The following is a 24,376-nucleotide window of genomic DNA, read 5'->3' on the forward strand; positions in this document are numbered from 1 at the left end:
TAATCAGGTAATGGCTTGCTGAGATGCTAATCCTGGCCTGATTCTCTTCACCTGTGGTATTGGACACGCTGTTCACTTAAAACCTCTGTAAGCCTTAGGTTCCATTACTGTAAAAATAAGTAAGTGATATTACCCCTTTAGAGTTATTTAAGATTTTTCCAAGTGAATGATTAGAATGATTTCTAGCTCCTAATAAGCAGTCAAATGTTTGTTGTCTAATCATACCTCAAGAATAGAAAAAAATGCAGGAGTTAGGTGTGGAGTATTGTTACCCTTTAATGTGTTGAGATTAAGTAGAGAAAGACCTTACATTTTACTTTTGTGATTGATGTTTGCCTCAATAATTTAACCTTGCTGTTCTGTGGGGTTTTTTTAAAAATCATTTATTAACAAATTTCTTTTTTCTTAAGGGAAGCCTCCAAAACCAAAGCAAAGTGAGTTACAATTCATATTGAATATTTGCCTTCTCAGCCTGCTTGGACAGTACTCATCAAGAAGTTAAGAGGAAGAAAGATTCCTACCTTCCCCCTTCCTGGCGCTTTCAGCTAACAACTTCATAAGTTTAAACATCTACTGAAAACAAAGGCCATTTGGTATAGAAATACACACTACTGGGTTTGGGTCCCACTTTATCTTTCTAAGTCAGTTCTGAAGTGGATTGAAGTGAATTGAAGTCTCATTAGGCAGATGGCCCCTTCTCTCTGGGCAGGTTCTTTGGGGGGTTACTACAATACAGACTTGGAAACATGAAACCCATAAAGCAAGGTGATGTTACATATTAGTGAAGCCTGCAGTATGCTTTCCCATGGACATTTATGCCAACTCATTTTTGCTTGGTTCCTGTAGTTTTAGTAATTGCATTTTAAATTTGAGGACAGTTTAACTTGAGGTTCCCCTAAATAATTGTATCACTGAGAACCGAGTATTTGTCACTTGTAGTTTTATTTTTTTTAACATTTTAAGAGAATGGTTTATTTGCTGGGTTGAGTAATAATGCCGAGGGAATGATACTAAAAACAAATAGATACGAGGTTAGTAAAATCAGTGATCTATAAAGAACATGTAATCAGAAAGTGGTTAACCAGCCCTAGAAAGTTTTCTCAGAAGGTACAAATTTGAGAGTATTTTACATCAGTCTTAAGACATAGTAGCAATTCTTAGTTTATATGGATCTGACATTCCAATTTAGTTACTGACATGCCTGCCTTTTTGTTATACCTTAATAATACCATTATCATAATGTACCATAATGATAGATTGCTCCAAGCAATTGTAGGCTGCCGTGACTCTTAATTAAAGAGATTTAATGTATTCACAAAGGTTCTAGAAACAACAAACAAGAAAACCACATGAAAAGCAGTTTTAACATAAGACTTTCACACCAAAGTTCGTTTATTCCTCTAGACTTGTTTTTGGAGTAGACTTGTTCTCAGCTATGATACTTTTTTTTTTTTAATCTACTTTTCCTTGTGTTAATTTGTTTTGTCCCCTATCCGATGGAAGTGAACATTTCTAGTAGAAGAGAGTCACAGTTGTTCTCTGGTACAGGATTAATGATGAGTAAAAGCAAATATACTTGGCCATAGTGACAATCTGAGTATTGAGGTTCCAGCCAATTATTAAATAGATGTTGGGGGAAACAACCCCACATTTCACAAAGTAGCCATAATGACTAACAGTTGAGATATGCTTTTGAGGAAATCTAATTGTGATCTTGGGAAAACAGCACTATCCTGAATGGTACGTTGTTAGGACCTGAGGGGGAGAAACTAGAAAAACTTTGCAGGTGTGTTCAAGTTTTTTCCAAATCTCTTCAGGTTTACTTCATTAGGGATCCACCAGAATTTGTTCCAGTGCTGTGACCACAGTACTCCAGGTTTCTGAGCTAAAAGTGTATAATGATGTTTCTTAAAGCACACATCACAGATGAGAAAAGTCCAGGCCATCTGACAAACCATTCATGTAGTATTTCCTCATTTAAGAACATTAGGTCCAAAGATATTCCTAAGAGCTGTTTACCAGTGAGATAATAAGTATGATGAAAAGAAAATCAGCATTTTAACAAGTTTTGACTAGTAGACATTCCATTTGTCTTTTTCAGGGCCTTGATAAGTAATACATGTCTTTAAAAATGAGATCTTTAACCATTTTACACCAAAATTTGAGTACATTTTTGTTTCATGCCAACAAAATTTATACCTCTGGACATAGAGAGTCCAGTTTCTTTGTCCACATATTGATACTGAATAAAACTCTCAAAGAATGGTTTATAAACCTATAAGATTTTCCCCAGGAACTTGTTAGGTGTATGGATTATTTCTGTGCTCCACCAGAAGAATGTGTAAGTGTAGGTTGGAGAGAGCTGCACTTGAAACAAAGTCTCTGAAGATTTTTGTCTCCTGCCCTTGATATTAACACAGAAATAACTTTATCTTGAAATAAATGTACACATGCACATACCCGTTTATTTTTGTGAGGTTAGAATGTATCAAGGTCTAGATTATAAAAAATAGTACTTAGACATATGCACTTCCACAAGTCAGAATTGATGGGTAAAGCGGGGTAATTCCAAGCAGGATAGAGTTTGAGTACAGCCTGTCAGCACTCTTGAGTTTTGAACTAGGTTCAAATAGAATCTCTTAGGGTCAGGTTATCCATAGTGGAATTGCCTGGCTTCCTCTGGACCTATATTGATTAAAGTGAAAATACGCCTTTTCAAACACTAGTTTTCTGTTAAAAAGAATTAAAATAGATTTTATCTTTATTTCAGCAAGCCTGTTGCAGCAGCGTCTGCCTTTCTCCTATCTCCCAAAGCATTCCTCAATTCCCTTTATTGTGTAGAGAGGCTGGCCAAATAGAAAAGTAGTGAAATTGGAGGCCTATATAAACATTGCTGAGAATACCTCCAGAATCTACCCTCATTGACCTCGATCCTGTTCTTCAGAGGGGCAGGTATCAAATATTTTACATAAATGGGTAATAAGCAAGGCATAGCTTGACTGCCAGGTGGGGCTAGTCTTGATTCAAATAGTTATAACCCTAATAGGAAGCTGAGTAAGACCTCTGACCTAAGACTAAGAAGACTAGTAAAAATGGTCAGGTCAGTTCAGTCGCTCAGTCGTGTCCAACTCTGCAACCCCATGAATTGCAGCACGCCAGGCTTCCCTGTCCATCACCAACTCCCGGAGTTTACTCAAACTCAAGTCCATCCAGTCGGTGATGCCATCCAGCCATCTCCTCTGTCGCCCTCTTCTCCTACCCCCAATCCCTCCCAGCATCAGAGTCTTTCCAATGAGTCAACTCTTCGCATGAGGTGGCCAAAGTACGGGAGTTTCAGCTTTAGCATCATTGCTTCCAAAGAACACCCAGGACTGATCTCCTTTAGAATGGATCGGTTGGATCTCCTTGCAGTCCAAGGGCCTCTCGAGTCTTCTCCAACACCATAGTTCAAAAGCATCAATTCTTTGGCGCTCAGCTTTCTTCACAGTCCAACTTTCACATCTATACATGACCACTGGAAAAACCATAGCCTTGAATAGATGGACCTTTGTTGGCAAAGAAATATCTCTGCTTTTGAATATGCTATCTAGGTTGGTCATAACTTTTGTTCCAAGGAGTAAGCGTCTTTTAATTTCATGGCTGCAATCACCATCTGCAGTGATTTTGGAGCCCCCAAAATCCACTGTTTGCCCATCTATTTGCCATGAAGTGATGGGACCAGACGCCATGATCTTAGTTTTCTGAACGTTGAGCTTTAAGCCAACTTTTCATTCTCTTTCACTTTGATCAAGAGGCTCTTTCGTTCCTCTTCACTTTCTGCCATAAGAGTGGTGTCATCTGCACATCTGAGGTTATTGATATTTCTCCCGGCAGTCTGATTCCAGCTTGTGCTTCTTCCAGCCCAGCGTTTCTTATGATGTACACTGCATTTAAGTTAAATAAGCAGGGTGACAATATACAGCCTTGACGACTCCTTTTCCTATTTGGAACTAGTCTGTTGTTCCATGTCCAGTTCTAACTGTTGCTTCCTGACCTGCATACAAATTTCTCAAGAGGCAGGTCAGGTGGTCTGGTATGTCCATCTCTTTCAGAATTTCCCACAGTTTCTTGTGATCCACACAGTCAAAGGCTTTGGCATAGTCAATAAAACAGAAATAGATGTTTTTCTGGAACTCTGCTTTTTCGAGGATCCAGCGGATGTTGGCAATTTGATCTCTGGTTCCTCTGCCTTTTCTAAAACCAGCTTGAACATCAGGAAGTTCACGGTTCATGTATTGCTGAAGCCTGGCTTGGAGAATTTTGAGCATTACTTTACTGGCGTGTGAGATGAGTGCAATTGTGCAGTAGTTTGAGCATTCTTTGGCATTGCCTTTGGGATTGGAATGAAAACTGACCTTTTCCAGTTCTGTGGCCACTGCTGAGTTTTCCAAATTTGCTGGCATATTGAAGTGCAGCACTTTCACAGCATCATCATTCAGGATTTGAAATAGCTTAACTGGAATTCCATCACCTCCACTAGCTTTGTTTGTAGTGATGCTTTCTAAGGCCCACTTGACTTCACATTCCAGGATGTCTGGCTCTAGGTGAGTGATCACACCATCATGATTATCTTGGTCATGAACATCTTTTTTGTACAGTTCTTCTGTGTATTCTTGCCACCTCTTAATATTTTCTGCTTCTGTTAGGTCCATACCATTTCTGTCCTTTATTGAGCCCATCTTTGCATGAAATGTTCCCTTGGTATCTCTAATTTTCTAGAGATCTCGAGATCTCTAGTCTTTCCCATTCTGTTGCTTTCCTCTATTTCTTTTGCATTGATTGCTGAGGAAGGCTTTCTTATCTCTCCTTGCTATTCTTTGAAACTCTGCATTCAGATGTTTATATCTTTCCTTTTCTCCTTTGCTTTTCGCTTCTCTTCTTTTCACAGCTATTTGTCAGGCCTCCCCAGACAGCCATTTTGCTTGTAGTCAGCATAATTAGTGCCCTCTACTGGATGGTTACTAAATCGTTTTAGTAAATTAGGACTGGCTTGATGTGGGGGAAAATTGCCATTATTCCATCAGATGGGATTTTTTTGATGTTTAATCATGTGTGAAAGATCAATAAGGAGTTGAGCTATATGTTTATAGTTGATGAACAAGCAACACTGACATTAAAAGTATATTCCTTTCAGTTAAGCAGCTTTATTAAATAAACCCTGAACAGCTCCTTGAAGGGTCAGAAAATATGGGAATTGCTGCCAAGTTTTGTACTCTTGTTATATATTTCAATAATGCTGGTGGGAAGTGTAAATTGTTAAAAATACCTTTGGGTGGGTGGTGGTTTGGTAAAAACAGTTGGAAGTAGAACGCGAAACTGCTCTTACAAATTTTATTCCTTTACTAGTGGTATTTTGTCAAATCCTGGCCAAGTGACTGCTGTTCTTGGAGTTATGTTAGCTTTGCAGAACATAACCTATTTTAATTGCCAGAGACAATGTGCTTTGGTGAAAAGAACATGATTTTGAGCTGAGGAGATCTTGGTTTGAGACCTAATTTTATTTATTGGCTCCATGGTCATGATCTTCATTTTAAAAAGAGGAATCGGGGGCTATCTATATACTGGCAGAGTGATGAGAACTATGTGAGCCAATGTATGCAAAACATCTGTTCCATATCTAGAGCTCAACAAGTGTTGTGTCTTTTTCCCCATGAGCAATGGAAATAAGAGGCAAATACTGGTCATTTCTCCATGCCAGTATTAAGAGACAACCTTTTCTATAAAATCTGGAATATTAAGCAGTTTATATAATTGAAATTCCTTTTTTAAAAAAAAGCTTTTAGAGTCTTCTGGATGCAGAAAAGTACTATGCTGAGATTTTACCATGACAGTTGTTGGATTGAGTCTTCATCACAAAATCTGTCCAATAGCTGAGTACCTTGCACTGTTTTTTTTTTCCATTCATCCTTTCCCAGAGGGTGAAGGCGTGACTATGAAAGTGTAGGGGAAGAAGAAGAATGTGTGGGCCAGGGTTTGTGTCAGGGAGAAAGTCAGTGGCCAAGGGGAAAACAGAGGGTACTGGAAGGGATTCTGTATTTCCAGTGACACCCTCAGTGTTGCTGTGTACCCAGGGTTTGCCGGTTTGCTTCTGATAAAGCATTAGGTAACTTTCCCCAAGATTCTATTACGAAAAATTTCAAACGTGTTGAAAGAATTGTAGACACGTGTACTCGCCAGTGAGATATTGCCATTACTATCTGACTCTGCTTGTTTTTATTCCATCCGTCTATTCATCCTGTTCTATTCATTAGTCTTTTTTAATACATTTCAACTAAACTGCAGACATCAGTAAACTGAATATTTCACTATTTTGGCATACTTGTTCATTAATGGAGTTCAAGTGGGTTTTTAGTGTAAAATTTACAAAGAAATGCACAAAACTCAGGTGTACATTTGTGAGCTTTAATGAATGCCTATGCCACCTGTGTAACCCCAACCCCTGTGGAGATACGGAACATTGTCATCATTCCAGAATGTTCTCTCATGTAGCTTCCCAAGTGAATTCCTCATCCCCACAGGCCAGTGGCAGTCACTTTTCTGATATTTTAAAAACCACTCAGCTTAAAGCTAACAGTTTCCCATGTACCAAGGTCAGCTCTAGATTGCCTCACTGAGTTACATAATTCCAGTTTCCACCATGCCAGAATACAACCAAGCCCAGCACCCTCACACACCTCACAAATGTAATTCCATGACTTTGGTATTTTTAAGTCTCTCTCCTTGTTTCAGTTTAGCTCTGGCCTTACTAACATCTATTTTTTCCCCCTCAAGATTTACATCTGACACCCTAGACTCCTGGGGCAGAAACTGCTGGAATGAAGACCAGCTGAGCAATAGGAGTTGCAGTCCTACGAATGTGACTGGAAGGAGTTGGTTACCTGGAACACACCACTGCCAAGAGCAGCTCTGAGTCAGGGATTAGAGGGGGAGCCTCTGGCAGGATATGATATGAAGTCCTCTGGGATGGAGTGCCAGGACAAGAAGATACACATGAACTTCAGTGTGTGCAGGTCAAATGCTCAGCTGTTTAGCAGGTCTTGAGTCTAAAACTGATTTCTTAAGGCATGAGCTGACCAGAAGTGTCTTCTACTTCTTATGGTTTTGCCTTTTCTACCCATCAGTTGGCTTCAAAGCTGGCATACTCAAAGAATGTGAAACTTCCTTGCCAAGCAGAGGCCCGCCACTCTCAATCTATAGGGAAGTATCCCCAAATGAAGCACACTGAATAAAACACTATTGTGTGTTCTTTCCCAATTTATGTACACATGTCTACACACATATTAATCACTGTCAACAAAGTTGTTTCTTCATTAAGCCCACATTTCTCAGTCTTAGGTACTTGCCTTTTTTTTATTACTTGGTCTCTCCACTTCTTTAATGGGTACCCATAATTTATTGTGGAGAAGGCAATGGCACCCCACTCCAGTACTCTTGCCTGGAAAATTTCATGGACGGAGGAGCCTGGTGGGCTGCAGTCCATGAAGTCACTAAGAGTCGGACACGACTGAGCGACTTCACTTTCACTTTTTACTTTCATGCATTGGAGAAGGAAATGGCAACCCACTCCAGTGTTCTTGCCTGGAGAATCACAGGGACAGGGGAGCCTGGTGGGCTGCCGTCTATGGGGTCGCACAGAGTCGGACATGAATGAAGCGACTTAGCAGCAGCAGCAGCATAATTTATTGAGCCCTTGATATGGTCCAGCACTGTACTTATGACTTCCCTACATTATCTCATTGATCCTATTAAATTACCCTGTGAAGAAGGTTTTCTTATCCTCACAGATTAACGATAAAAATGACTAAGATTTAGGAGGGTTGAGCAATTTGCCTGAGATCACACAATCAGGAATTTATACTTTCAACTGCCCCAGTAATATGGAAACTGGGAGGCTCCTGCTGACTCACTGGGCGGTGTGGACAGGAGTTAGGGTTTGAGTTAGTTTTAAAAGGGAGTGTAAATTCAGCTATAGATAGAGACAGAGATGGAGAACAAGAATACAGAATTTGACTAAGTCATATTTTCACTTGGAATTAGTCATACTTTAAATGTCAACTGAATACACACCCAATTAGTTAAAGAAATTTAGTTTACACCAAAGGTGGTATCTTGATAGGGAAATGAATAATTAGATCCCCTCCTCTCAACACAAATATAGAACAACATGCGTGAATTCCCTCATTATTTGGAAATGGAGAAAAGTTATTCCAACAAGGGCTCAAAATCCAGAAACATGGCTTAAAAAAAAAAAACCATGAAGACAAATTGGAAATAATGTTTGTAATTTATATCACTGATAAAGGGCTAAAAGTCCTAATATATAAAAAGCTTGTAAAAGTAGAGAAGATCAATTTCTATGAAAGAAATGGACAAGAAATATAGGCAGTTCACAAAAAAATTCAAATGGTTCTTAAGCATATGAGGAGAATGCTCAATCTCATTCATATTGGGAGATGTAAATTAAATTGCCACTGAGATCCATCACTAGCTTTTAGATCAACAAAAATATAAGAGTTTGAAAATATACCCTATTGGTGACACTGAGAAACAGGCACTTGCTAGTAGGAGGGAATACAAATGGTCTAAGCCCTAGGGTTAGGGGTAGGGAGAATTGGAAGTTTTACATTGGAATTTGCCCTGTGACCCAACATCCTAGTCCCTGGGGATCTATCCTTGTGGTGGATTGTAAATGACTTCTAGAATACCTCTGCCTGTACGCATATCTTTGGGTGGTCACCCTCTTCCCCCAAACAGTGGGTTTGTCTGAGTACCCTGGGACGGTAGCAAAGTTAATGCAAGCAGAAAATTGAGAAGTACTTGTGCACTGGGGCTTGCTTTCTCTTGATGTGCGTGGAACCCTGAGATTGGCACAAGAACGCATAAATGAGTGCTAGCTAGCCTCCTGGGTGGTGAGAGGCCACTCATGGCATATTCGTTGACAGCCAACCAACCTGCTGACACATGAGTGACTCTACCTTGGATTATCCAGTTCCAACTGAGATGACAGCTGACTTGAGTCACATGAGTGAGAACATGTGACTGAAGTCAGCTGTCAGTCACGTGTTGAACTCTGCCAAAATCGCTGACCTACAGAATGCTGAGCTAATATATGAGGTGGTTGCTGTACACCACCAAGTTTTGAGGTAATGTGCTATAGATAGCAAAAGCTAACTGATACTATTCTAAAGATACTCTGACAAACGAAAAGACATGTTCACTGAAGCATTGCCTGTAATAGAAAAAGACTGGGGACAATTCAGATGTCCACCAGTTCAAGGATGGTTGAAGACAGTACAGTGCGTTCACTCAGGGAATACTAAGCAACTGTAATAGAAGTGTCTCTATGAAGTGACTTTTAGGATATGTTTTTGAGTGGGAAAAAAAGCAAAGTACAAAATAGTCCATATATGTGCTACTTTTTAAAGGAAGGGGAATGTGAATATTTTTGCTTTTATTTTTTTAAATGGAAGAACTGACAATAAAAAATTACTTCTTGAAGAAAAAGGAAGGGGACACAAATGAGACTTCACTAATATATTTTGTTTTGTGACTATAATTTTAGAATTATGGAAATGTTTTATATGTAATATATACACAGACACATACACATGAAATCATGAGAATATTTGATCTCACAGCTGGGCACCTGTGAGACTCACTGGAGGTTGGCCAATATGCTGGAAGAACTCATCAGGAAGCCACCCATTCGGGTGCTGCTGAAACTCAATGGGAGGTGAGTGCCCCTGTGAAGCTCCTGAGCTTGGTTGCCCTCTACCACAGACAAGCAGTGGAGAGCACAGTAGAAGCTGGAAGAGATGACCCTTCCTCTTCCAGTGTCTCTCTGATGTCCTCTAATGACAAAGCTTAACATCTTGCCAAAAGAGAAATATTTATAGAGTCTAGCTTTAGGATTACACTGCAAAGTGTTAAGTTGATAACTAGCACACATACTGCGGTATTTATAGATGATATAATAGGATGTCTGCAATTCACTTCAAAATAGTCCTGTAAGTATAGATGAAACATTATCATTCACATGTTGATAATTATTGAAGTTAGGACAAGTATATAAGGGTGCCAGCTTGTGTTTCTTCCAGTCCAGCGTTTCTCATGATGTGCTCTGCATATAAGTTAAACAAACAGGGTGACAATATACAGCCTTGACGAACTCCTTTTCCTATTTGGAACTAGTCTGTTGTTCCATGTCCCATTCTAACTGTTGCTTCCTGACCTGCATACAAATTTCTAAAGAGGCAGGTCAGGTGGTCTGGTAGTCCCATCTCTTGAAGAATTTTCCACAGTTTATTGTGATCCACACAGTCAAAGGCTTTGGCATAGTCAATAAAGCAGAAATAGATGTTTTTCTGGAACTCTCTTGCTTTTTCCATGATCCAGAAGATGTTGGCAATTTGATCTCTGGTTCCTCTGCCTTTTCTAAAACCAGCTTGAACATCTGGAAGTTCACGGTTCGTGTATTGCTGAAGCCTGGCTTGGAGAATTTTGAGCATTACTTTACTAGTGTGTGAGATGAGTGCACTTGTGTGGTAGTTTGAGCATTCTTTGGCATTGCCTTTCTTTGGGATTGGAATGAAAACTGACCTTTTCCAGTCCTGTGGCCACTGCTGAGTTTTCCAAATTTGCTGGCATATTGAGTGCAGCACTTTCACAGCATCATCTTTCAGGATTTGGAATAGCTCAACTGGAATTCCATCACCTCCACTAGCTTTGTTCATAGTGATGCTTTCTAAAGCCCACTTGACTTCACATTCCAGGATGTCTGGCTCTAGGTGAGTGATCACACCATCGTGATTATCTTGGTCATGAAGATCTTTTTTGTACAGTTCTTCTGTGTATTCTTGCCATCTCTTCTTAATATTTTCTGCTTCTGTTAGGTCCATACCATTTCTGTCCTTTATCGAGCCCATCTTTGCATGAAATGTTCCTTTGGTATCTCTGATTTTCTTGAAGAGATCTCTAGTCTTTCCCATTCTGTTGTTTTCCTCTATTTCTTTGCATTGATCTCTGAGGAAGGCTTTCTTATCTCTTCTTGCTATTCTTTGGAACTCTGCATTCAGATGTTTATATCTTTCCTTTTCTCCTTTGTTTTTCACTTCTCTTCTTTTCACAGCTATTTGTAAGGCCTCCCCAGACAGCCATTTTGCTTTTTTGCGTTTCTTTTCCATGGGGATGGTCTTGATCCCTGTCTGTTGTACAGTGTCACAAACCTCATTACATAATTCATCAGGCACTCTATCTATCAGATCTAGGCCCTTAAATCTATTTCTCACTTCCATGGTATAATCATAAGGGATTTGATTTAGGTCATACCTGAATGGTCTAGTGGTTTTCCCTACTTTCTTCAATTTAAGTCTGAATTTGGCAATAAGGAGTTCACGGTCTGAGCCACAGTCAGCTCCTGGTCTTGTTTTTGCTGAGTGTATAGAGCTTCTCCATCTTTGGCTGCAAAGAATATAATCAATCTGATTTTGGTATTGACCATCTGGTGATGTCCATGTGTAGAGTCTTCTCTTGTGTTGTTGGAAGAGGGTGTTATGACCACAAGCTGGAATCAAAATTGCCGGGAGAAATATCAATAACCTCAGATATGCAGATGACACCACCCTTATGGCAGAAAGTGAAGAGGAACTCAAAAGCCTTTTGATGAAAGTGAAAGTGGAGAGTGAAAAAGTTGGCTTAAAGCTCAACATTCAGAAAATGAAGATCATGGCATCCGGTCCCATTACTTCATGGGAAAAAGATGGGGAAACAGTGGAAACAGTGTCAGACTTTATTTTTTTGGGCACCAAAATCACTGCAGATGGTGACTGCAGCCATGAAATTAAAAGACACTTGCTCCTTGGAAGGAAAGTTATGACCAACCTAGATAGCATATTCAAAAGCAGAGACATTACTTTGCCAACAAAGATTTGTCTATTCAAGGCTATGGTGTTTCCTGTGGTCATGTATGGATGTGAGAGTTGGACTGTGAAGAGGGCTGAGTGCTGAAGAATTGATGCTTTTGAACTGTGGTATTGGAGAAGACTCTTGAGAGTCCCTTGGACTGCAAGGAGATCCAACCAGTCCATTCTGAAGGAGATCAGCCCTGGGATTTCTTTGGAAGGAATGATGCTAAAGCTGAAACTCCAATACTTTGGCCCCCTCATGCGACGAGTTGAGTCATTGGAAAAGACTCTGATCTTGGAGGGATTGGGGGCAGGTGGAGAAGGGGACGACAGAGGATGAGATGGCTGGATGGCATCACTGACTCAATGGAGTGAGTCTCAGTGAACGGGAGTTAGTGATGGACAGGGAGGCCTGGCGTGCTGCGATTCATGGCGTCGCAAAGAGTCGGACACGACTGAGCGACTGATCTGATCTGATCTGGTCTATATAAGAGTTTATTTTATTTTTTATATCAACTTGGGCAAACTCCCAAGGATGGTAAGGGACAGGGAGGCCTGGCATGCTGCAGCCCATGGGCTCGTAAAGGGTCGGACAGGACTGAGCAACTGAACAACAATAATACATTTTATGCATGGTTTTCTGCTTTATATATACATATATATGAAAAAAATTTGTATAAAAAGCCTCTCTACTTTTTATATGTTTTTTCATATATATGATATATATATGTGATACATTTGTTTTCTCATGTATATCTCATGTATATGAGACAGACATATAAATGCAAATACATGTATGTGTGTATGTATAAATGTTCCCTACTCATTTTCTTTATCAAAGACATTTAAAAAGGTGAATGTGAACATATGATCTGTCCCTGGGAAATCTACACTTTATTTTGTAATCTAGCCATCTAGTACTGCTAGTGCTGTTCAGAATTTGGGAGAAGCCAGCTATCAAGCTTATGCAGTCTGGTTGTTCCCTGACTGTGGAGACAGAACTGTCACTCTTGCTGATGACTACAGAAACAGGGCTTCCCCTTCTTTTGGAAAGTTTACGGTGGGGCTAGGAGGCCAAATTACAGGTACCAACATGTTCTTAGCATTGAAAGAGACCAAAATAATTGTTTGAAATGAGTTCATGTGTGTCAAGCACTTAATGCCTAGAGTGTTCTAAGTACTATGTGCGTGTTTGTGTTAATGATTTTCTCATTGATTTTTCTCAATGATTTTCTCATGTTAATGATTTTCTCATCATCAACCAACCTGAAATATGCCCTCTGCTGACAAGGTCCCTCCTTCCCTCCTGAGGTGGTGTCTTTGATTCCTTACAACCCAGGAATTCAGACTTTGAACTCTTGAAGGAGAGAGCTGACTGGTAGCCAAGAATGGTTTTGTTTTCCTCTGTTTCTTGCTTTTTGTTGGGAGAGGCAGCCAGCAGAACTGTTACCTCAGCAAATGGAGCAACAGTTGAGACTAGCACAGTGCTGGGGGCCAAAAGGTGATGATGGCCAAAGTGCTGGTCATGGCGAGGGCAGCAGCGACTGTGGCACAGAGCAGGGCCAGGGACCGAGGCAGGCTGCTGATGGGGCCCCAGAGGAGTGCAGCGCACACAGGGTCATTGTGGGTACCATGTAAGTTTCTCAGGGACTCAAGGAAGTAGATGAGACATCTGGCCACATGGCAAGGGTGGGATGAGGGTTGTAGATGCCAGGGCGTTTGATGACTAGTGGGACAAAGTTGATGAAAACTTGAGATTTTGGATGGAGATGTTTCATAGTCTGCCCCCTCAGTGGTGGCATTATGCCATGTGTTTGTGTGTATATATGGACATCTTTTTGCATGCAGCAGTGGCAATAGGAGATTTAGTTGCCCAGTAAGAAGGAGTCAAACTTCATATTTCGATTAAATAGGCAAATAAGTAAACCCTACTGGGTAATCAACCTGATATATGTTTTTTCCTCTACAGTGGGGTTGCATTTCATATACATACACATATACATTTAATTTATTGGAATTTATCTAAAAGTGCTTGGCTTAGCAAACCAACAGCCTCGACAACAGTAAAAGCAAGATAAAAGTGAGCTGAAGACAAAAGTATTCATTTTAATCGTGCATCCACCATGACACCAACAACTGCTGCTCCCCTGCGCTGTCTTAGCTCTTGTGTGATTCTCAGAGAGCAGCATCTTGCTGCTCTGTGGGATTCTAGCCCTTAAAGACATGGTTTTGTTTTTTGTTTGTTTTTTTAATAGAACATGTACTCTAAATGCAAACCAGCTGCCTCATTCAGAACTCAATGAAGAATACCAACTTCTCACTTTTCTTACAAAATCAAACAATATTGAAAATTATGTTCTTCATGTCACTTACGTTAAATGGAATCATTTGGAAGTGATATATATTACCAAGTAGGGCAAGTATACACAACATTATGCATTTGAAATTAAGGGGTTAACAAATTTAGCTGCTACATGGTTTGATTTTACATGCTGAGTTTAGATCCTATCCCTGTATAAAACTTGGCTCCTCTCGATGATTTCTATTACATATATTGAATCACAACAAATGTCTCATTTGTAGGTGCTTTGCACAGAGGGTGTGTCAAAATTTAATGTTTATCATTTTATTTCATATAAAACAACAGTAGATCCTCAAGAACAAGTGGGTTCAGCATTGGAAAGTGAAGAGGAAGTTTAAATGTAGCATCTAGGGAAGGAAGGGCCAAGGGATGCTAGAAAACATTTTCATATCTCAAAGAGACTAAACAGTCACGAGTAGAGATGTGGCAGAATTGCCACAAGGCCTTGAACTTGCCTATGTAAATTTCCAAACCCAAGTCTGATTTACCTTGTCATATGTGACAATGTGAATATTACAAACTTCTTATATGTGAGCCATTTGTGCCCACCCCCAGCCCTACATTTTAGCCATACTGTGTAATGGAGTGAAGCACCCATTCAGTTCAGTTCAGTCACTCAGTTGTGTCTGACTCTTTGCGACCCCATGGACTGCAGCACATCAGGTTTCCCTGTCCATCACCAACTCCCAGAGCCTAATCAAACTCATGTCCATTGAGTCGGTGATGTCATCCAACCATCTCATCCTCTTGTCACCCCCTTCTCCTCCCACCTTCAATTTTTCCCGGCGCCCATTGATCCAAAGCAATATTGTGGCTGTCTCTCTGTAGGACTGAAAGTGCTCTTGATTCTGCTTCTTACCTTCTCTGTCCTCTTTCTGGACTCTTCCTTGGAACTATCAGTTCTTCTGGGGTTTCAGCTTGCCTGGATTTCTTATTCATTGGAGGCAGAAGAGCCTCCTGGGAAGTAAGCTTAAGCTGGGGCTCGGGAGCATCGGCTTTGGACAAGCTGGTGAGACTGCCTGCCACTTGTGTTGTGAAGGGGAGAGCAAGGTCAGAAGGAAAGGGTCAGAAACTTCCGGGGAGGAAAGAATCTGAGCACGTGGAATGTGACCTGGAAGAAAGTCTTAGTCATCAGGGTTAAGGTAGGAAGCTCTGAATACAGTGCCATGATTGTTCTCAGAAGGTGTCCTTCAGTGCTGGCAGGTTCCTGGGGAAGGAGAGAGCTGAGGAGATAAGAGGAAGTGCTGCTGCACTAAATTGTTATCACCACCAGGCATTGCTGAGATTCCTCTAGTGAGGGGTCAAACAGATTCCTCTAGCCTGTCCTCAGGCCAAAGGACAGAGAAGTTTTTTATCCTCAGTAGTAATAAATTCAGGGGGCTGCCAACTGGTAGGGTGTTCGTTGATGGGCTCAGGGGTTAGAGGGGGAGCAGGTGCACACCCAGAGAAGTGGTGGTCCCTGGGTTGGGGATGGGGTTTGCTGGAACTCTCAGGTGGGAGCTGGAGTGCCTGCATCAGCCCTCCAGTGTGGGTTAAACTCAATATTAACTCCTTGGGTTTTAAGTTTTTCTAGGACTTCAAATTATCTCTTTACATATAGCATGGAATTATATAGCTTTATAAAGAGGAGTTCCAAATGTATTAATGTGAAATAAGTTTATTATGCTCTAAACTTTAGCTGACTCACTGGGAAAAAAAAAAAAACAACAACCCTGATGTTGGGAAAGATTGGAGGCAAAAGGAGAAGGGAGTGGCGGAGGATAAGTTGGTTAGATAGCATCACCAACTCAATGGACATGAATCTGGGAAAACTCCAGAAGATAGTGAAGGGCAGGGGAGCCTGGTGTGCTGCAGTCCATAGGGTCACAGAGTTGGACATGACTTAGTGATTGAACAACAACAAAAACTTGTCTTATCTGTGGATGATTCAAGCCTCTTATTATAGGGCACTAGTATGAGATTTTAACTTTCCTGTTGTATATTCTTTAGACTTTGGAATGTTAATACATAAAGCAACTAAGTTTTGAAAACAAAAAAAATACTTTGGAAGATTTTCAAGAATGGTTTGGGAAGAAAGTTTGTGTTCTCAGTTTGTTTTATGTGATTTTCATACAAACCACCTAAAAGCAAAATCAATACGCAAAAAAATCCTAGAGCAGGTACTCTCAGTTTCTCACTAATAAGTATGTTAGGTTGAGTCCCCTGTCCTGCTCATGTACTCTCTCTATATTCTGTTTTCAGATATGGAAATGCTTTTGGTATGCATTTCCAAATGTGGAAATGTCTTGCTATATAATAATTTCCATCTAGTACCCCTCCTACCTCTTACAATTATTCCCCATGCTTCCAGTAGAAGTTCTGTAAAGTTGCATGAACTTTATAGGAAGGAAGAAGAGAAGGTCAATGTACAAGAATGATTGGCTGCTTTTCCTGATCACAGAGGAGGGAGAGAAAAATTCATCAGCAGGCAACGCTCTATCCTCCGTTGTTTAATTCTTACTGCCATCTTCCCTCTTTCAGATTAGTGTCAGAGTTCACCCCAGTTCCAGAGGAGGCTGGCCTGACCATCAGCTGGGCTACGTGGAGGCCTGGTCCTCTTTCACAGCAAGTGACCTTGGGCCCAACTCTGAATTCAGCCACGCGAACACTGCCTGTGAAGCACTGGCAGGTCAGTCTGCTTCCACTGCCTTCTCTTTTCCTTTCTTCCACAGTCACACGCAGAGCCTTGATTCAAGCTTCTAGGAATTAATAAAGGAAGAGACAAACATTAGCCTTACCAAGATTCTAATTAACTTTGATGTGGATTTATGTGTAAAGTTGGATGAGTCACTGATTTTTAATAAATGAGAGAGAAAAATCTTAAAGATTAATGTAATAGCTGGGAACACAGGAGCGAGAACTTTGATGCTTGCTTAATTCTTTTCCCCAACCCACGTCATTTGGAGGAAAAAATATCAAAGAACTTTACAAAGGGTGGAAGCGGGGAGGAAAGGGGATTATGCAAATTAAAAGTTCACAGGACTAAATCATTACTCTTGTGCAAATGAGCTTCTCCTTCATGTGCTTTTCAGGAGTGTTTTAGGGCTGTATTTACCGAGGATATATTCCTGTGGATAATGAGAAATAGAGGCATGGTAAAAAGAAGAGGGGGGATTATAAGCTAATTGATCATCAAAAATTTCTGTGTGTTATGGAGTTCTAAGTATTGAGTTTCCCCCCTCATGCCAGCTAGTCCAGGCAGCTGTCAGAAACCTAGACCAGTATGGCTACGTTTCCAGCCATCCTTAGAGTGGTCTAGTCTCTTTGTGAGCTTCAGGGCCATTGCTGTCCTGCCCTATCTTTTGCTCTGATTTGAGGACTAGGGCAGAGTGAACATTTCTGACTGCTAACAGAAGCTTCTCATTCTTTGGTGCAAGAGATAAAACCAGTAGCTCTGTGGGTTTCCAAGCCACTCACTTTCCCATCTGATGGAATGTTCCAGTGTTGAATGTCATCAAGGTTAAATAATTTAGCCTAAAACTCTCTGTGGCCTGACAGTAGAAAGCTATAATATATAAAGATATATTTTGAGTTGTTGTAGAGATTAAGTATCCAACTTCTTCCTAAACAGTAAACTGACACAGTGATAGATATGAACAATGCACAAGGCTTTATTGTGTTTGATTAACCTTGACTGTGCGTGCTTCCATGGCTTAGATAGCTGGTTTGAACAAAATTGTCATTTCACAGCCATCCCCCCTAAAGTCATTAATCTTTTATCATTTTATAAAGTAGAAACTTAGTATATATTTACAGATAATGAGGGGACACATGTAGGTTGATATGATTTATTGAAACTTTATTTCACATTTGAGTTCTGTGGACAAATATTTATAAATAACCTCCTGGGATATATTCATCTTTTCTCACCTGTCATGTTTTTGCTTAGAATAAATTCATGAGACTATATGCCACAGAGACTGCTAAGAAATAACTAATAGTGGTAAAGAATTTGAAGGCAGACTTCTGGCTTTATCTCTTATTAGCTGTGCAACTTTGTGTAAGTCCCTTAACAGCCCAATTTCTTCAGCTCAAAGATAGAGATAATACCACTCCATCTTAGAGTTCTGTATTAATAAATAAAATAACATTTGCAATATACACAGGCCAGTGGAGGGCATGTAGGAAAACACTTCCTAGCATAGTTATTATTCCTAGAAATAGAATTGCCAGGTTAAGGGTGTATATATTAAAAAATATTGATGCAAATTGCTAAAGTTAATCTTAAAATTTGATTATAAGGTTGCAGGACTCATTAATGAATATATGATAGCAGTAGATAATAGACATGCCCATGAATGCAAGAATCTATTCCTAGTATTCACCTGTTTGTTTCAGACCTGTTCTCACTTCTTCTGACAACAGCATCTTGATTTTCCTTGGGAGAACCACATTTCTTCCATTTTCAATCCATGTAGTTCAGTGCGCTTGACCCCAGCCTGTGTCTTCAGCAGGAAGCAGGAGTGTGGGAGACAGTCCTGGGTAATCAAGACAATGTATCTGCCTGCCACAGGGCCTGGTTCATTAATGGGCACAGGCTGGCCCGATAAGGATCCACCCTAGTATGTTTACTGACACTATTGGGAAAGTGACACCATCTTTTTTGCTGGGGTTGCTAAGGCTGGAGCTGCTGGTGACTATCTTTCCTTCTATCTGGAAAGGATCTGCTGGGGAATAGAGCATGAAGAAATGCGGAGTTGAGCTGTGTTCATATTTGAATACTTGGGTATAACCCTGCCATGTTTTGAGTTACACGAGTCAAAATATCCCCTTTATTACTCAAATTACTTTGTATTGGGTTCTTATTGAAAGGTGATCAAACCTGACAGATCGTATTATGTCCCTCAACATAATATTCTATTTCACATCTGCATTAGAAATAAGCAGAATTTCTATCATGTAAAATGTCTGAAATAGTTACATTCCAGGATATTTCTGAATGATGGTAGGTCACAAGTCAATACGAGTTAACACAGTTCTTGTTTGAAGTTGTCATTGGATTAAGGCCTACACTGGACAAGTTTAGGTTTCCTTCTAAAGCATGACTGCTGCTGCTGCTGCTAAGTCACTTCAGTCTTGTCCAACTCTGTGCGACCCCATAGACGGAAGCCCACCAGGCTCCCTGTCCCTGGGATTCTCCAGGCAAGAACACTGGAGTGGGTTGCCATTTCCTTTTCCAACGCATAAAAGTGAAAAGTGAAAGGGAAGTCACTCAGTCGTGTCCGACTCTTAGCGACCCCATGGACTACAGCCTACCAGGCTCCTCCATCCATGGGATTTTCCAGGCAAGAGTACTGGAGTGGGGTGCCATTGCCTTCTCCGAAAAGCATGACTGTAGCTATGGATACTTGTTGATCACCTGGTAACTTGCCATGGTTCTATGAAAGTGTGTATGTGTCTGTGAACGTAAACACAGGAAATATTTTTTAAAAGTTGAATAAGTTGTTAAAATGAAAATCTTCAAACTGTATCTATTGGTGTTTATTTCTAAGACTTCTTTGCTATAGGTTTGCCTTGCAAAACATAAGCACTGTCTATATTTGACTTTTTCATTTGTCCACAGTGAGTGTACAAAGGCTGAAATGGAGACCCTTCTTGAGGGGTTACAGAAAGCAAAGCCAAACAGAACATAAAGACCAAACTTGGAGAACTTTGACCACTAGTCCAGAGCGTTTGCACTTCATTCTTTGTGTCATGCTGCTACTGCTGCTGCTAAATCACTTCAGTCATGTCCGACTCTGTGCGACACCATGGACTGCAGCCTTCCAGGCTCCTCCATCCATGGGATTTTCCAGGCAAGAACATTGGAGTGGGGTGCCACTGCCTTCTCCGATGTTTAGAGGGAAGTATGAAAAGTAACTTTAAGAGCAATAATCTTTATCCATAGCTTGTGACTCTATTAGCTCATCTAAAGAAAGAATGGCTCATTAGAAAGGGGGTTATTTGGTAATAAAATAAATAAAATGGTGACCCATGAAGACAAAGTTTGGCAGTGTCCAAAAAGCATTGTTTGGAATGGTCTGAGGCCTAAGGCAGTCTGGTGAGATTGGCAGCTGTGATCCCAGCCTGTTGATGGATGGATGTACCAGCCTATTTTAACCTTATGGCACTTCATAATTTGTTATAATTTTATGCTCACCAAATCAATTTTCTAAATATATTTTGGCTCACCATATGGTTTCTATGCCAGGAGAAAAATTCCTTTTGAGTAGCAGATCTTTTTTCATTGTCTGTCATTAAATTGATATTCTGGGCAAGAAGCACACATGTCAATTATGGGTCTCCACAGTGTTGAGTCATCACCCTCATGAACTGTGCAACCCCGAGGCACAGGGAAAACTGGTTTTCCCCATCTGTGAGGCTGAGGGCCAGTCTCTGCCTGGTGGTGAGCTGCTGGGTCAAAGCCTCACAGTGGGGAGGTAGCTGACCTTCCCCTTGGTATGTTTTGACATTTCTATAATTTCTTCTCAAGCGTATATATTCCCTGACCCAGAACACACAAGGCAACAGAAAATCAACAACAAGGCCTGAAATCTACTAGGTGATCTGTCACAGGCTGGAAGAATTAGTAGCTGGGACATTTTTCTACTTGGGGAATTTTAAGGCAACATCCATATCCTATTTACTTTTAGCTTTGCATGTGTATGTGTGTATGGGGTGTGTATGTGGCATGTAAGTGTGTTTGTGTATGTGTGTGAGAGAGAGAGATCATAAAAGTTATGCTTAATCATTATGGAAAAAATGAGGAAACAAAGATGCATAAAACAAATTAATGCCCCTACCCACAGACAACCATGGTTTGCATTCTGGCATAGTTCTACCTAGGCGATTTCTTTTTACTTTAAATTATATGCAATTTAAAAACCTTCCTTATGTGGTTCCCAATTCCACTATAGATTAGAAGCAGCAATTGAAAGAAATGGAGGAGAAAGAAAAGTCGTAAAAAGTAGATACAATTTGTTCAAGTGTGTAGTGCTCTGGATCATTTCATGGACTGTAATGCACAGTTCAGTAATTCCTGGGATCAGTCCCTGTATTGTAATTGGTACAATAATAAATTTTCAACATCATGACCTCAAATCATCATTAAATGGTTAATTTATGTTCAGTATCAGTTCAGTTCAGTTCAGTCGCTTAGTCGTGTCCGACTCTTTGCGACCCCATGAATCGCAGTATGCCAGGCCTCCCTGTCCATCACCATCTCCCGGATGTTCAGTATACTTCTGTTAATAGTAGCAGATATAAAGAATATACTTTTGAACTATGTCATTCAAGTCAGTTAATATGTATAAGGAGTATAGTAAACCTGTAGCTGTCTGGAAACTTGACTATACCCATAGAATTCTTCTTTTACTATGGGTTCCAAATAGACAAGATGTAGCTAAAACTCTTGACTGACTCCCTGGCATCCATTCTACCCTTCTCCCATTGTTGGCAGCCACCTCTCTTGGAGGGACTGACTTACCGCTTGCTCCAGAGAAAGGCTGTGCTTCGCCTAAGCTAATCATAATAATCATTGGAAAAAACCCTGATGCTGGTAAAGATTGAAGGCAGGAGGAGAAGGGGACGACAGAGGATGAGATGGTTGGATGGTATCACTGACTTGATGGACATGAGTTTGAGCAGGCTCCGGGAGTTGGTGATGGACAGGGAAGCCTGGCGTGCTGCAGTCCATGGGGTCACAGAGTCAGACATGATTGAGTGACTTAACTGAACTGAACAGAATCATGATAATCACATCCCTTTGCCCCAGTAACTGATTCAGGAAGGAGCCTGGAGCTATGGCCTAACCAACAGCTCAAAGCATTTCTCTGGCCACAGTGACCATTCAGAGGTAGATGCTGACCCTGTTCATCAGTCAGGATAAAGCTGCTTACTTTTGTTTAGTGCCTGTGGAAGAGAGGTTATCTTCTCCTGTAATCTGAGATGTACACTTGAGTCCTGGGACTGCTGCAACTATTTGTTACCATGAGAAAGTCCACCTGAGGATTTTCCAGCAAGAGGGATGATTTATTGTACATGTGTTACACTCAGCCACAACTGAGAACAGGGCTGGTGCAGAATGTCACAGGACCAAGACAGCCTGTTTTGGTATGAGCAAGGTGGAGCTGTCACTGTGGCTGACAACAGAATGGCCATGGAAGCTCTAGATGCACTGAAGTAAGATTCAGGCCATATCATGCAGTCTCACAACTTGTGCGAGTTTGCCCAGCCTCCTGTCTTCAATATTTCTACTCAAGTCCCAGTGGGTGTACAAGATAGTGATTTACTTGGACCTCTGACTCATCTTCCCCGCCCCCTCTTTGGGCTTCAGCCTGCACATTTGCTTCTTCCACTTGGCTCTCATGGTGTGGAGGTTTCTAAGAAGAGTGTGCTAAGGCCAATAGCCTGTTTGAGTATTAATGTAGCCTGTGGAGCAAGCCAGAATTGAGGCGGAGAGAGAAGAGAAGCCAGAATCCTGAAATTCGCTCTACACCTGGGCTTGAATAAATGATTTTCATTTATATTTAAGTTATTTTGATTTGCATATTCACTACTGTGCCTTGTTGGAGGTGAAGGTAGGCCATCGACACATAAATGTCAAGAAATTCTGTTAAGGGCATGCATCTGATGTTTCAGACATGAGTCAGGGTGATGCTTGAGTCACAGTGAGGAAGATAGCATGCCACATAGGGACTGCTCAATAACTTAATATTGGTTGAATGTGGTGGAGTAAGTCAGAATGGGTCAGGACTCACCAGGAGTAAAGATAGAGTGGAGGTCAGAAGACTCAAATTCCACTGAACAGAAAGAGGAAAAACTAGAATTAGTGAAGGAGCCACTGAAGAGCTAGGGAGAGAGACAGCATGTTGTCCTATCATTGTGCTTAATGAGAAAAAAATTTCCATTAAGAGCTGGTGATCTACAATGTCAGATGTTTCAGAGATAGCAAGATAATCAATGGGCAAGGTGACCTTGGTGATTTGGAGGTAATTGGTGACTTGGTGAGATGCACTGAAACAAATAGTAAGTGACTTTGAATTTTATTAGATTTGGGCTAAGTATAGTGCCAACAAAGTTTCCCAGAGACACAGGCCCAACAAAGTATAGAGTCATCATAGGAATAGATACCAAATGGATTTTCTTTGGTTCTACTTCTATTTTCTTTGTAGAAAAATCCAGAGATTTAATTCTTTTTACATTTCTAAGGGACCCCAGGGTGTTTTTTGTGTGTTTATTACAAACCACTGGTTGCTAAATGTTCACCATTTTCTTCTTGTGCTCTTCTGGCTCTCTGAGGGGACAGATGATATTGGCAAATGCACTGGCAGGGAAGAGAAGACACTTCTAGAAGATTAGCCTGCCACCAACCACTTTCCACAGCTTGTGGCATTCACTCTGTGGGTTTCACTACCATCAGGGTGTTGCTACTTCTCAACCCTGGGGCTCAGAAATCTCATTTTGCCAGTACCCCGAGACAGTGCCATTAACCTGGCTCTGAGAATCTTGTCTCCTATGCATGAATTTGTCAAATTTTAGGAAGCATTGTAACTGTCAAGAAATAAAAATGCCTGGATTGGCAGAAGATTGATGAGCAAGGACTGCAAATATTAGAAGTGATTTGATTCAAGAAATGTACCACAGCTGGAACAGATTGAAGTACACTGGGGATGATGTTGCCAGAAATTCAGAATTGTAGTGTTCAGTCAGAATTCCTTTTCCTCTATGTTTCTTCCTCTGGGATCCTGTCCCCCCCTACCCCCCACTCATGTGGTTGATCAACTTCTATTCATGTGGTTTTCTTTCAAACATGAGCCTGATATACTTGATTAGGATTCTACTTACAATCAAATGCCAAGTCTGCCTCCTTGAGACTGTTCTGTCACCTTGATTGGCATTTTAAGTGTTCACAAACATTCCCTTCATACATTTTTAAAGACAGTCTTTGATGTTTATTCCATAGTTGAAAATGTGTATTCAGTGACTTTGATATTTTCTAGTTTGTTCATTCATTCATTTCTCATCCATTTATTCACTCATTCATTCTATAAAT

General features: G+C 40.6%; 1 protein-coding gene across 4 annotated transcripts in view; it reads left to right on the plus strand.

Annotated features, from left to right (window-relative positions):
- Positions 1-20,616, plus strand: part of NABP1 (nucleic acid binding protein 1) — a 31,575-nt gene extending 10,959 nt beyond the window's left edge. Inside the window, exons 9-13 of one of the 4 annotated variants that reach the window (XR_009741151.1) lie at positions 411-593; positions 6,811-7,049; positions 9,678-9,772; positions 16,825-16,972; positions 19,907-20,616. The gene's annotated coding sequence lies outside the window, so the exon portion shown is untranslated. Of the gene's footprint in view, positions 1-410; positions 8,305-9,677; positions 9,773-16,824; positions 16,973-19,906 lie in introns of those variants that run through there. The other 3 variants (XR_009741152.1, XR_009741153.1, XR_009741149.1) reach the window with 3 other exon arrangements.
- Positions 20,617-24,376: the final 3,760 nt, after the last annotated feature.

This window comes from Bos javanicus, chromosome 2, assembly GCF_032452875.1.
Source record: "Bos javanicus breed banteng chromosome 2, ARS-OSU_banteng_1.0, whole genome shotgun sequence".
Taxonomy (NCBI): Eukaryota; Metazoa; Chordata; class Mammalia; order Artiodactyla; family Bovidae; genus Bos; species Bos javanicus.